Below are 15,156 nucleotides of genomic sequence, written 5' to 3'. Positions count from 1 at the left end.
CCTGGCTACCTATACTGGGGGCAACTATACCAGGCTACCTATACCAGGGCACCACCTATAGTTGAATACCTCTACTGGAGCGCCTGTATCTTGCTGGCCTATACTGGGGCACCTGTATCTTGCTAGCCTATACTGGGGCACCAGCTATAACCAGGCTACTTATACTGGGGGCATCTACACCAGGCTACCTATACTGGGGCACTACCTATAGCTGGCTACTTATACTGGGGGAACCTATACCTGGCTAGGGCAGGGGGACGAGCTGAGACAGAAGGGGACAAGAGGTAACACAGGGGGATAAAAGAGGCACAGGGGGAACAGAAGCGGAAAAAAGAGGCACAAGGAGAAAAGAGATGAGACGGGAACCTGAGGTCACACAGAGGGACACAAGAGGCACAAACTGAGGTGAGACAGAGGGGGACAAAAGAGGCACAGGAAGAAAAGAGGGAGACAAAAGAGAACGAAGAAAGGATAAAAATGGACCTAAAAGTCCCTATTTCATTTGTTAACCAGGGACTACCTGTTTTTTGGCTCCGGCCACAACATGACACTTTTTGCCGCACCATGCTGTGCATGCCACTTTCTTCAGTGTCGGAGCCATGCACATTTTTCGCCGCAGCGCACTTTGCGCACGGACATGGGGACGAGTAGCTAGTGGGTGGGCACAGCAACCAGTGGGTGGGCCCTGGGAGGAGGGGGGGGGGGCAAGCCTGATAATGTGCGAGGGGCCCCAAAATTTCTGGTGGTGGCCCTGCCTCTAAGGCCAGCTGTAGCTCTTTCATGATCTGTGGGAACGTTCACATCCCAAAGTAATATCTTCTGTTATAACTGGGCAGGAAATACTGTATGTCCTTCACTCTGTACATTGTATGTAAGCAGGGGCGCAGGGGGCGTAGCAATAGGGGTTGCAGAGGTAGCGACCGCATCGGGGCCCTTGGGCCAGAGGGGCCCTTCCTCAACCAAAGCATTAGCTGTTTATTGGTCCTGTGGTGGTAATAATCACCTCTATAGATGCTTTGAATCGTAGTAATCATTAACAAACTGTTCCCCATCCGATTCTTGCACCTCTAATACTATGTATGACCAAGGCAGGTTTTGTTGCGCCGTATCAAGTGTTATATATAGAGTGCTGGGAGGGGCCCCATGTAAAACTCGCACCGGGGCCCATAGCTCCAAAGCTACGCCACTGCAGGGGCGTAGCAATGGGGGTTGCACAGGTTGCGACCACATCGGGGCCCTTGGTCCAGAGGGACCCAAAAGGGCCCATCCTCAACTACAGTATTAGCTTTCTATTGGTCCTGTGCTCATAATAATCACTTCTATAGATATTTTGAATAGTGGTAATCGTTAACACACTGTTCCCCATCCCCTTATTGCACCTCTGACACTGTAGTTGCCTTTGGCAGGTTTTGGTGTGCCATATCAATTGTTACGTATAGAGTGTTTGGGGGGCCCCAATGTAAAACTTGCATTGGGGCCCACAGCTCCTTAGCTACGCCACTGTATGTAAGCATGAATGGTTCCTTAGCTTAAACGGATTTTCCACTTTGAAGAGATGCTCATCTTTTTTATATATACTGTATCTATATAGTATTTATATCTGCTAGGCAAGCTGAAAAAAACTCACTGAAAAATGCCATTTAACTGAGACCTCAGCCAGATAAAACGTCATAAAACTGGAAATATAACTTGTGTTTGTTTGCAACCATGACAACACTACGCTGGTTAGTACGCAGGATTTCCAAGAATTCTTATCCTTGTCTTTTTGTTATTGGTTCCCTACTTGAAGGAAACCTGTAAGTTTACCTCCAATCTCCCCCCCCCTCAACCCCCCCCCACCCCCCCCCAAAAAAAGTTACATACTTACCCACGTTAGGGGAAACCTCTGGCTGGTCCAGGGACTTCCCAATCCATTCAGGAGCCCGCCACTACTCTGCAGGGTCCCTCTGAACATATCTGACAAGAGCTTGTCAGATATGTTCCCGTGGCATTGCTCCCCTCCGTGAACACCTGCGGCCATACTGCCCATGTCTGAGTACAGCCATGCCTGTGCAGTAAGCCCAAGCCGCTTGTTCATCCTGAATACACACGATGCAGTTTCCGGTCCAATTGATGGGAATTGGACAATTATTTCCATCATGTCCGATCTGCTTTTTTCACAGGACATCAGAGGACATGTACACATGATGCAACTTCCTGTCAGATTACACGCCGTTCAGAAGGGGAAATTGCATCGTGTGTACCCAGTATTGCACACCTAAAACAAGCATGAATCTAATGTAGTCAGACTTTCATTGGATACCTCTGATCTGCTGCATGCTTGTTCAGGGTCTATGGCTAAAGTTATAAGAGGCAGAGGCTCAATGGGGCTGCCAGGCAATATGCATTGTTTAACCACTTCACAACTGAGGGGTTTTACCCCTTCAGCATCCGAGCAATTTTCACCTTTTAGTGTTCCTTACATTCATTTGCCTATAACTTTATCATTGCTTATCGCAATGAAATAAACTATATCTTGTTTTTTTCGCCACCAATTAGGCTTTCTTTAGGCGGGATATTATGCCAAGAATTATTTTATTCTAAATGTGTTTTAATGGAAAAATAGGAAAACATTTGGAAAAAAAATCATTATTTATAGTTTTTAAATAATGCATGCTACTGTAATTAAAATCCATTAACTTATTTGCCCATTTGTCCTGGTTATTACACCATTTAAATTATGTCCCTATCACAATGTTTGGCGCCAATATTTTATTTGCAAATAAAGGTGCATTTTTTTCAGTTTTGCGTCCATCCCCAATTACAAGCCCATAATTTATAAAGTAACAGTGTTATACCCTCTTGATATAAATATTTAAAGATTTCAGTCCCTAAGGTAACTATTTATGTTTTTTTTTTATTGTAATTTTTTTTAATTTATTTTTTTATTACAAAAAAAAAAATGGTAACAATTGAGGAGTGTGGGAGTTAATGAGTTAATTTATATTGTAAAATAATGTATTTGTATATGAAAAAAATGTTTTTGGGTGTAGCTTCACTTTTTGGCCACAAGATGGTCACAGTAATTTTTGTAAATGCGTCCTGCAAGCGTAGGAAGTACGCTTGCAGGAAGTTCAGGGATGCTGGGAAACTTTTTTTTCACAATGATCGCGCTGCTTCTCATAGAAGCAGCCGATCATTGCTGGGGGGCAGAGATCAACGAACGGGAATGGTTTTTCCCGTTCATTGATCTCCGGGCAAGCAGGCGGCGGTGTGCACAAGTGTGGGAGCGCAAGCACGTGTGAGCGGGAGCGTGGACAGCGGCGGCAGCGGCTGTAGCGGCAGGGGTGCGTATATATCTATGCTCCGGGCGGGGAACTGAAGTCCAAAGGAGCGTAGATATACTGTACCCGGGCGGCGAAGTGGTTAAAAGGAAATACATAAGGCAGCCTCCATATCCCTCTCACTTCAGGTGTCCTTTAAAAATTAAAAAGAGTAGGAACACTGCCTAGTTCTGTTTAGTTTGAGGCAGGGAACACATTTGACTGTTTTCTGCACAGAAAAACTGAGAACTCATGTTAATCAATGGGCTAGTTCACACTTAATGTGTTTTTTGCGCGCAGAAAATTCTGCATCATGACTGCACATTTTGTCAGTTTTATGTATCAATTACATTAGCTGCTGTGAAAAAAAACGCGGGCGTTTTTCTGAATAGAAACTTAGTGTGCAGGAAAAGTACGCAGAAAAACGCGTGCAGAAAACTGAAAGACAAGTGTGTTTCCTGCCTGAACCTTTTACATAGACATGTTTATTTGATCACTGTCACTTCAGGTAGAAGTCTGGACAAACCAAGATGAAGCATTTCTGACATGGTCTGCACTTTTTCTTACTTCCAGTTAGAAACTCACTAGAAAAGCTTTTATTACTAAGTCCAGGTTACACTTGACAATACTCATAAAGCACACTGAAGTTATTGCAGATTGATATTGCGAGGATAGTTATGCAACCAGCAGTCTGGATAAAGTATCAACCTATTTAATGTGACCATAATACATGAAGGACTGAAATTCAGTAGCTGTCACTTTTACTGCGTCACCTCCTTGACCTCAGATCCACCTCCATGACCACACAGATGCTGCACATTCCATATTCCCTGTGACATCACAAGCACATTTTGGAAAAGATCATTTGTATCTTAATTGACCAACCCTATTATTCCTCTCTATTTATTCACCTAGGTTTGGATGGTCCCCAGATCAGGCCCATATCACTTCACTTGTAGCTGACCACAGCAATCAGAATTTTCCTCCTAGGCAACATGGCCTTACAGTGCTAGGGTTCCAATTTCATAATACCATCTGCATGGAGTTTGTATGTTATCCCCAGGTTTGTGTAGGCTTCCTGTGGATACACCAGTTTCCTCCCAAATCCTGGAAACATACTGGTAAGATTATTGAGTTACCCGAGAATGGCTTTGGATTGTTAGAGACACTATAAAAGGGCTGGAAGGGATTTGATTGTGAGCCTCTTTGAATGACAGTTAGTGACATGCCTATATACTCTGTAAAGGGCTGTGGTGGAAAACAGTGCTATATACTGTAAATGCACAGGAGCTTAGTGGATGGTAGTTTCGCCTTGCCGCACTGGGCCCTGGGTTTAAATCTGGACCAGGACACTATCTGCATGGAGTTTGTATTGTTTCCCTTTGTTTGTGTGGGTTTCCTCCAGGCACTCTCTTTTCTGTTCTCATTCCAAATATATACAGATAAGTTAATTGGTTTCCTTCAAATTGGCCTTAGATATAGGGACATATATCAGTGGCAGGGATTAGATTGTGAGCCCCTCTGAGGGACAGTTACTGACAAAACAATATACTCTGTAGAGTGCTGCAAAAGATTCCAGTGCTATAAATACTAAATAAATAATACTAATAATATTACAATCATAGCCAGCAACTATAATTGGCAGCTTTGTTAACATGAGATAAACAAACTGCAACTGCCAGAGTCACTTTATTTCCAGTTATGTTTGGAAGATCCTCTTTGGTCATAGCCACAAATTGCAACAGCGCATGGAGTAATTCTAGCTAGTTGAGTTTCTGCTGTCACAGTGCAACATTTAGAGGGAAATACAAAAATAAAAATAGTGAACTGAAGTAACAATCAGGAATAATCTGTAAACCATCCACCATAGACAGCGTGCCTGCCTATACGGCTCACACCCATTGAGATCCTTGGAAAAGTAGCTCGTAGCCTCTTACTAAGCTAATGTCACAGCCTGCCAATGACCACCAGATGGCAATAATAGTGGATTCCTCAACCAACAGCCCCATTTGGGTGCATGAAATGCCACTGGTGCCAGTAGCCTATTACAGGATGGAATGGAGTTTTCTCCCAGGAGATAAGTTTGTCTAAAAAAATTACTTTTTAACTCTTAGTAACTGAAAAAGTAAGTCAAAAAGTACGGTAATATCAAACATACTTTTAGTAATTTTTTGATTGTGTGGATAAAAGTTTTTTTTATTGGTAACATTTAAAAATATCTCCTTGGAGAAAATTCAGGGGAAAAGGTAATAGGGTATGGGCCAAAAGAGTTAAAGGACATCCGAGGTGAAAATAAACTGATGAGAAAAACAATTGTATCTATCCTCCTTCTCCTAAAAATGACAGTTTTATTTTATATTGAAATCTAGTTTTTAAGTTTTTACTGTTTCATTGTTTCTGCTTAATAACACCTTCATTTAAGTATGTCAGAGCTCAAATCTACGAATTATTGACCCTTTTTTTCTCTTTCCTGCTCTCATAAGCCATTTAATGACAGGAAAGTAATTTATGGCTGTAATTACTTATCAGTGAGGGTTATGCTATAGTCTGACCCAGTCCGACCCGGACAGAAACTATCACTTGCATACATGATGTTTAACTTTTTCAGGCAGAGAAATAATAAAAGGAACACAGCCTAGTTGGCACTATACATACACATGTCTATCTCATCATGTCACATGTCACCTCAGTTGTCTTTTTAAGTGACCCTGTAGTCAGAGGGATGTGAAGGCTGTCATATTATTTACTTTTAAATAATCAAAATTCTCTGGCTATCCGCTGATCCTTTTGGTTGCTGTAGTGTCTGAATCACACACCTGAAACAAGGGTATGGGCAATATGTCCTGACAACCACTTCCCTACCTCTGTCATGCATATCTACACCCTTGTGAACTTCATCTCCGGCTCAGTGGTGTAGATATACATCTTTGTTTATTTACTTCTGCCACACGCAATCGTGGGCACGCACCCGTTCACCTCTGTTGCCATCCTGCTGGTCCATGATCGGTGAATGGGAAAATGAGAAAAGCCGATCAAAGTGTCCGTAATGAATAAACACCGGCATCAGCGAAATGCCTGTGTTTATTCACAACGTAAAAGTAAAAAACACACACTGTTCACAGTGCACAGGAATAAAGTGTGTGGACATCTAGTGGCCGAAGAGTAAACATACACTATATTACATAAAATAAAAATAAATCACCCATTATTTAGTATCCAATTATTCCCCACTCACCCATATTTACCACCATTAAACACTAATTGACAGCATTTAAAAATATCTTAAATAGTTACCTTGGGGACTCAGCTTTTTAACCACTTCACCACTGAGGGGTTTTACCCCTGAAACACCAGAGCAATTTTCATTTTTCAGCGCTCCTTCCATTCATTCGTCTATAACTTTATTATTACTTATCGCAATGAAATGAACTATATCTTGTTTTTTTCACCACCAATTAGGCTTTCTTTAGGTGGGACATTATGCCAAAAATGATTTTATTCTAAATGTGTTTTAATAGAAAAATAGGAAAAAATGTGGGAAAAAATCATTATTTTTCAGTTTTCGGCCATTATAGTTTTTAAATAATGCATGATACTGTAATTAAAACCCATGAAATGTATTTGCCCATTTGTCCCGGTTATAAAACCGTTTAAATTATGTCCCTATCGCAATGTTTGGCGCCAATAATTTATTTGGAAATAAAGGTGCATTTTTTTCAGTTTTGCATCCATCCCTAATTACAAGCCCATAGTTTATAAAGTAACAGTGTTATACCCTCTTGACATAAATATTTAAAAAGTTCAGTCCCTAAGGTAACTATTTATGTTTTGGTTTTTTTATTGTATTTTTTTTTTTATTACAAAAAAAATAATAATTGGGGAGCGTGGGAGGTAATGAGTAAATTTACTGTGTAAAACTAATGTATTTGTATATGTAAAATGCTTTAGGGTGTAGTTTTACTATTTGGCCACAAGATGGCCACAGTGAGTTTTTGTTCATGCAACCCGTAAATGTCCGGAAGGACGCTTACAGATAGCACTATGAGACTGGGAAAATCACAATGATCGCGCTGTTTCTCATAGAAGCAGCAGATCATTTCGGGGGCTTAGATCAATGAACGAAAATGGATTTTCCTGTTCATTGTTCTCCGAGCAAGTGGGCGGCGGCGGGCACGAGTGGCGGGAGCGCATGCACGAGCGGCGGGAGTGCGGACAGCGGCAGTAGCATGGGAGGTACGGATTTCTCCGTCCCTTGGTTTTATAAGGATGGAAAAAGGGACGGAGAAATCCATACCGCGAGGGGTAAAGTGGTTAATATGTATATCTTGAGGGTATTATACTATTATTTTTGCAAATAAGGACTTGTAATTATTGACATAGTATACAGAAACACAAAGCAGAAATAAATACACCTTTATTTCCAAATAAAATATTGTTGCCATACCTTGTATTACTGACATAATTTAAATGTCGTAATAATTGGGACAAATGGGCAAATAAAATATGTGGGTTTTGTCTACAGTAGAACTTTTTATTTTTAAACTATATTGGCTGAAAACTGAGAAATAATGAATTTTGTTCTTATTCTTTGTAAAGTGCATATAAAATAAAATAATTCTTAGCAAAAAGTACCCCCCTCCCCCATATAGATCCGTTTGGTGTGATAGCGATAAAGTTATTGGCAAATTAATGTGATGTGAAAATTGCTGTGGTTTTTAAAAGGAAATATCTTGTGGTAAGGAAGTGTCAGATCACTTGATGTTCATATTTGTGTGGCTGTAAGTATTGGCCAATTCTACTACTTCCATGTAGTATGAGGGCCAACAGATTTTGAAAACAATAAACAGATTGTGTAAATAAGCTCTCACACTACATGGAAGTGGCAAATCAAGATTGGATGTGTGTATACACCTATAGTATCAGCAGGGCAGCCTGGAAATTGGCATAGTTTAAAAAAAGGCAGGCTTCACATCCCTCTCATTACAGTGTTCTTTTAAATAGCTCTTCCCCATCCACTCAGCTTGTAGAACAATACAAAGTAAAACAAATCTGTAATGGATTGCGGAGACACCGCCGCGCGGTCTGGCAGCGGGGCGACTGTCTCCGCGTCCAGGCCGGCGGTTTCCGCACAGCAGCATGCGTCTGGTGTGTCTGAGCCTAGTAGTGCACACAGATGGAGAGCTACGCATGAGCGCTAGGAGGCAGGACCTTTATGCCAATAGGAGATGGATCAGCTGATCAGGACGATCAGCTGATCTCAGCGTAGTAGGTGATTGGCTAAGTGGGGCTGGGCGGCGCTGAGGAGCGCTGCTCTATATATACTTCTTGCCTGTCAGTTGCTGGTTGTCTGCCGTTGCGAATACTTACGTGTGAGCACTCAGACCAGTCAGATCCCACAGCGTGTTAGAACCAGAAGGACCTGGGAATTCACGCTTAGCCAGAATACGTTTGTGTTATATGTTAGACCAGTTCCAGGGTGTTGAGACCACGGACCTCACACCCAAGCTTAGGGATACTGTGTCATTGCTGTGTTATACTTTAGACCAGTTCCAGGGTGTTGAGACCACGGACCTCACATCCAAACTTAGGGATACTGTGTCATTGCTGTGTTATACCTTAGACCAGTTCCAGGGTGTTGAGACCACGGACCTCACACCCAAGCTTAGGGATACTGTGTCATTGCTGTGTTATACTTTAGACCAGTTCCAGGGTGTTGAGACTACGGACCTCACACCCAAGCTTAGGGATACTGTGTCATTGCTGTGTCATACTTTAGACCAGTTCCAGGGTGTTGTAACCCACGACCTCACACCCAAGCTTAGGGACTCTGTGTCATTACTGTGTTACTCTAGACTAATTCCCGGGTGTCGAGATCAAGGAGCTCACACCCCAGTCTAGGACTCTGTTATATTTATATGTTATGACTATTTGCTCTGTCGACCTTTCTCTTGCTTTCTGATTCAGTACCTCTGCATATCTGCCTACCTGTTGCTAGACCCTGCCTGTACCGGTTACCGAATCAGTCTTCTGTCTCTGTACCTCATCTGCTCGTGTGTTGCCGACCTGGCCTGCCTGACTATCCTAGCTGTCACTCTCCCTAAGTGCTCAGTCTATCAGTATTAGCAGTGACACCATTCCATCATGTGTCAGCTGCAACCAGGACTCCCGCTCATCAGAGAGTCCGGCCTGTTAGCAGCCAGTGGTCCCTCCCTCTGGCTGCAGTACAGTTCACCATCTAATACTGTTGTCTCTGGTTACCAGGTCCTTACTATCAAGAGATTTTTTATATCTCCCGCTCCTCGGGCGATAGCCTCCAGTTCATCTAATACATTAAACTCATTAGGTGTCCAGAGGTTAGTCATACTTGTATTATTGGTGATTCTGCAGATCATCCATAATCGAGTATACATCTGTATTGTTGATGATTTTGCAGATCATCAACAATCAGATTCTCTCTGTGTGCTGACACCAATCGTTACAAAATCATAATTATTCTGCACTGTATTGAATTACACCAAACTCTCTTATAACGTTGTCTTCATATAGTAGAGTGTTATTTGGAAATGAACACAGGTTTACTTTCTTCAAGCAGAGAAGAATATGGGGCCGAGCTGGTTAGTACAGAAAGCTAAGGGCCTTTCTGGTGACAAACTCTGAAAATCTGGGCCTGTGTCTGGACTGGAAATTTGGGATTTGACATAAAGGTACTGTATGGATGGGAGAGAATAAGTGGACAAGAGGAGGAGGCATACTTTAATCTAACGTGTGTATGAACCTTTACGTTATTAATCTGTTTTGGAAGAAGGCTATTGAAATCCACGTCCTGTTTGCAGCCTCTAATCTCTGCTAGGAAGTAGATTTCAATAGGCCACCTCCGCACACTCTTTCACTTCTGCACAAAAGTTTCACTGATCTGCTGACCCACTACTGTGATCGGGCTTTTACACTTACCATGCGTCACCATAGACCTGCATTACTGTATAATCGGTGCAGTAGGCAGGGATCATGCTGCAATGCATTGCATAGTTTGCAGTGGCTTTGCGTTGATTTTGCTACTTCCATCGCACCATGTCACCATAGTGTGTAAGTCTATGCAGACTTACATTGCCCTCACGGTGAGCTGCGGCAGGAGTTGCGGAGGGGGAGAGTCCCCCGATGCCATGCAACTCAGGAGGTGTGAAAGAATCCTTACAGTTGTTTAGTGAATCAACCCCAGTGTTTTCTACTAAATCCTGGACAACCTGGATTACTGCACTATAACCACATAATCAGTATTTTGCTGCTATTTTAGCAGTTCTTGCTATGAACTACTGACTCATGTGTCCCCAACTAATGTGCCCCCTTTCTCTATGCAGAGCTGGAAGGGGATCTGCTGTATCTTACATGCCCCTCTGTCATTCTCTTTCTCTGTGCAAGGCTGGATCTAGGCTTTATGGGGCCCTGGGCCATAATGGCATAGGACCTCCTTACAGGGCCGTTTCTAGACTTTTTGCTGCCTGAGGCAAAATTGTGAGGATGTATGTATATGACCGCTATGGGAGCCGCTCTCCTGTTTCTTCTTCACTGTGGCGCTGGGAGTTGCTGCTGTTCTATTAGCGAGGGGGCACCGGGGACTGTCATAGAGGAGGCGTCTGCCGACTCAGAAGGTAAAACTAGTGCCAGCTGTGGGGAGGGAAAGAGGCGGATGGGATGACATTCATTTTACCTTCGGCCAGCAGGGATGAAGACGAGGAGCCCACAAACTGATGGATGAGCGGACAGGTGAGTTTGCTCCTCTGCCAAATACTCTTCAGGGACCTCTATATACTTTGTATCTGCTGGCTCGGGGGGCCATGGACAATTGCCGAGTTTGCCGCTATGGAAGCACCATCACTGCCTCCTCAAGCAACCCTTTTCTGCGGTCTGCTCTGCTCTCTGTGCGACTATGATGCTGAGAGCAGAACAGATGGGGGTCACTTTAGGAGGAGGCAGAAACACCTGCAGGGACACGTAACTATGTTACAGCTGCCAGCTCTGCAAAACCACACCCCTTCCTGCTGCCCAAATCCCAGGTCCAGCACCCTTCAAAGAAGAATATTGTGACTCCCTGCAAAGGTCACTCAGGGTAAAGGTTGAAGGTTTTACCATTTTATTTAGTGAAAACCCAGTAAAATTGTGCACAAGCAGTGCACGGGGGTTTCATGAATCATCCCCACTGAGAGGGAAATGGAACAAGGGGCGCAATGAGGTTGATAAACACCATACAGGTGATGACACAGAGCTTATAATTTCTGATATCTGGAGACGTCTATGAATATCAGGCACAACAATCACGCATATTTCCTATTTCTATAAAACCATTTCCTAATCTCTTGTAAATTGTAAAAAGCAGGGGCTTTTTACAATTGGAATTGTAAAAGCAGGGGCGTAGCTAGAAATAATGGGGCCCCATAGCAAAATTTTGGTTTGGCCCCCCACAGAATTTTATGGTACCTTTGTGCCCCAGTATAGGGAGCTAGAGATAACCAGCAGTATTAGGTAGCACACAGAATAGGTAGCCAGAGTAGCTAGAGGTACCCCAAGTATGGGAAGCCAGAGAGGTCCCCAGTATAGATAGCCAGATTAGCCCCCCCCCCCTCCAGTATAGATGGCATCCCAAGTAAAAGGTACCTAGATTAGCTCTACAAGTATACAGTAGTTAGCTCCCCAAGTGTAGGCAGCCCCCAGAGTATAGGTAGCCAGATTAGCCCACAAGTATAGGTAACCCCCCCCCCAAGCATAGGTAGCCAGATTAGTCCTCAAGCCAAATTCGTCCTCATGTAGCTTGTCGGTGGAGCCCTAAGAGGTATGTTGTTTCTCTCTAGTGCTCAGTTCTAATACTCTGCAATTCAGGGAGGCCCACTGCGGGTGTTCATGAGGCTCACTGTGGACCCCTTTATTGCCTGCAGAGACCACCGGGCCCCCCTTGGCTAGGGGTTGCCTCATTGTAGCTGCTATGGTGATCCCTACGCCAGAATGGATTGAGTCTGGATTCTGGACTGTGACGTGCAGCACCTGGGAGCTTCAGAAGATGGAGAAACCTTCATGAAGTGTAGCCAGCCAATAGCCAGTTTATAACCAGTTTGCATTTATAACCATGTAATATACCATAAAAATGGATCAGGGTTCTGTGTCAGTGCCTAAATGGTTGTGACATTATTATCAATTTTTTTTTATTAAGCTCCAAACTATATAATATATTAGTAAGGTATGTAGATTAGGAGCACTAGATAAATCACAAGAACTTGACACAGGATGGGAGTCTTGCCTTACCCCATCAGAATTACATTCTACAAGGCAGGGACATTCCTCTGACCATACACTCAGCAATCTCACTGCACTATCTTGGGCTACAAGACATGACTATGGACTTTATAAAGAGCTGGGGAAGATATAAGCACTGTAAAAATAAAACAGATTAATATTGTGTGAGGCCCTATGTAAATAATATATTGAGTCTGGTTGATCTTCTACAATTTTTTGTAGGGTTGCGCAATCTTTACTATGTCTTCACTCTGTCTATGCCATGTGTACCACAAATAATTCCGATTATGGCTCTTGCTGTACTTGGCGAAATAAAACTGATTCTGATTCATTAGTTTGTTGTAATCATCATTAGTAGTGAGCATTGGATTGTCAGCTCCTTTGGTGCAGTGAGTGATGTGATTATATTTCATGTACACTGCAGAGAGCTGAAGGCTATGCTGAATATTTATGATTTGATAATGAGTGGGTATAATGCTGCATACATGTAATAAAGGCGCCTGGAAAAAAGGGCGCGGGGATTGCCGCTAGTAGAATATCGGTAAATTAACAGATATTATACTACTTTCTTCTGATAGTAAAATATTGATTTTGTTTACTGATATTTTACTATGACCTAACCTAACCTTAGTCTTACACTGAACTCTCCCTCTACCGATGCTTAAACCTAATACCGCCCTGGTGGTGCCTAATGGCCCATACTCACGAGGGACTTTTGTCGCCTCAACACGCGGTGCGCGCGTGTTGCGGCGACAGGTCGCCCGTGAGTATGGGCCGTCGCACGCGCGCGCACCCCGAACTGTCGCCCGCCGCTCATGTCGCCATGCGATTGAAAGTTTCAATCGCATGGCAACAGTCGCCGCCGCACCTCCGCCGCAACTGTCGCTAGTCCGCGTGAGTACGCGGACTAGCGACAGCAACCTCCATAGAGGTGAATGAAGCTTCCGGCGGGGGGAGGAGGAACGTCGGCGACAGCTTCCGTCTCGCCGCTGGTCCCTCTTCCGCGTGTGTACGCGGAGGGACCTGGAGAGAAGCTGTCGCCGGCCTGTCGCTAGCACGCTCACGTGTGCTGGCGACAGGCCACTTCTGCAGCCCGTGAGTACGGGCCATTAACACCAATACAACCCCTGGTAGTGCCTAACCCTAATACCCCCCGGTGGTGCCTAACGGTAATACCCCGCTGGTGGTGCCTAAACCTAAAAATCTCCCTCATGGCACCTAAACATTAACACACACACACACACACACACACACACACACACACACTATATACACACACACACACACACACATACACACCACAAAGCCGTGATCACCATCAATAGATAGAATTTTGGGCACCTGTTATTTATAGTCACAATTTCCAGGTGCCCAAAATCGCATCTATTGCCGCATTTTATCGGCGCCTCTGTGCACCCAAATTTCCCTCTATTGCCGCTAATCGTGGCTTTTATCATTGCACCCTATGGTGTCTTCCTTCTATGCACTTTGCTCTGTGCGCCCTTTTTTTCCTCATTCGCATAATGCTATCTATGAGTAGCTCCACATGTCCAAATATGGCACTTTTCATCATTACTATGTTTTTACTGCCATAGTGAGAAATGATAAAGTGAAATCAGCACATGTAGCCTTGTATTAGAGGTCATGTGATAAAAGCTGTACAAGCTATTCCAAGTAATGACACTATTATGCCCTCACCTTGCATTGGAGTTTCTGGATAGGGCTCCTAGGTTCTTCCGAGACACAGGAATAGTCTTAGGAATCCATTAGGGAACGCGCTGGAGGAGCTCATTCTGTGTCAGGACGTTGATTCCCGGTCCCTGAGGCTGAGGAGAAAGTTCCTGCCAGATGCAACAACTTGACTTGCTCCTTAATCCTTGGTAATGCTGCTCTCTGTGCTGTGATCCTATTGCTTCCTCCTACTTCAGCTCCAGCTGCCTCTTCTCTAACAGCTGGAATAAAAGCAGCCCTCCCCTCCCTGGCTTCGCACTCCTCTCAGCTCCTCTTGATAGGTGTTTATCAGGCTATATTCCAGGCTCCCATTTTATCACTGCCGTCACTCAGGTTACTGGTATGTGCTTATTGTCAGGTTATTCCTCCTGTGCTTATTGTCAGTTTTATCACACTACTAGACTATCTGCTTTCCCTCACATACAATTCTTACACATTCTAGTTTTCTCTTGCTGAGTTCCGGGTGCTGATGCGTCTCTCTGTAGCTTCTGGATGCCCCTGTGCCAGTATCTCTATGTTTCTTCAGTGTCTTTCCCCTTCCATCACTCTGCAGAAGGGCAGTGCTGTTCTACTGTTCTGGACAGCCTGGGCCTGTGCCAAACTCCTTGTATGGGAAGTATTTTTCAATGCCCCAGAGGAGGAGAATGAAAATCATCTTCTGTGTGTCACAGGCCATCCGCAGACTTAACAAATTGCCCCTAGACGTAATACTACTCTTTTGTAAATGCTATTTTTCATTTAAACAAGCTGCCAGATCAGATACATTTGTTTAATGCTGCTAATGTACATAAGATGGCATCTGAACAGCCCAGGCAGCAATCATCTTTTTCCCCAAGACAGT

General features: G+C 43.7%; 1 protein-coding gene across 1 annotated transcript in view; it reads right to left on the bottom strand.

Moving 5' to 3' along the window:
• Nucleotides 1-14,873, bottom strand: part of RASL12 (RAS like family 12) — a 47,476-nt gene extending 32,603 nt beyond the window's left edge. The window contains exon 1 of the mRNA XM_068274990.1: nt 14,283-14,873. The gene's annotated coding sequence lies outside the window, so the exon portion shown is untranslated. The remainder of the gene's footprint in view (nt 1-14,282) is intronic.
• Nucleotides 14,874-15,156: the final 283 nt, after the last annotated feature.

Source organism: Hyperolius riggenbachi, chromosome 3 (assembly GCF_040937935.1).
Source record: "Hyperolius riggenbachi isolate aHypRig1 chromosome 3, aHypRig1.pri, whole genome shotgun sequence".
Taxonomy (NCBI): domain Eukaryota; kingdom Metazoa; phylum Chordata; class Amphibia; order Anura; family Hyperoliidae; genus Hyperolius; species Hyperolius riggenbachi.
The sequence above is the reverse complement of the archived record's forward strand: the minus strand, read 5'-3'. Positions and strand labels throughout refer to the sequence as shown.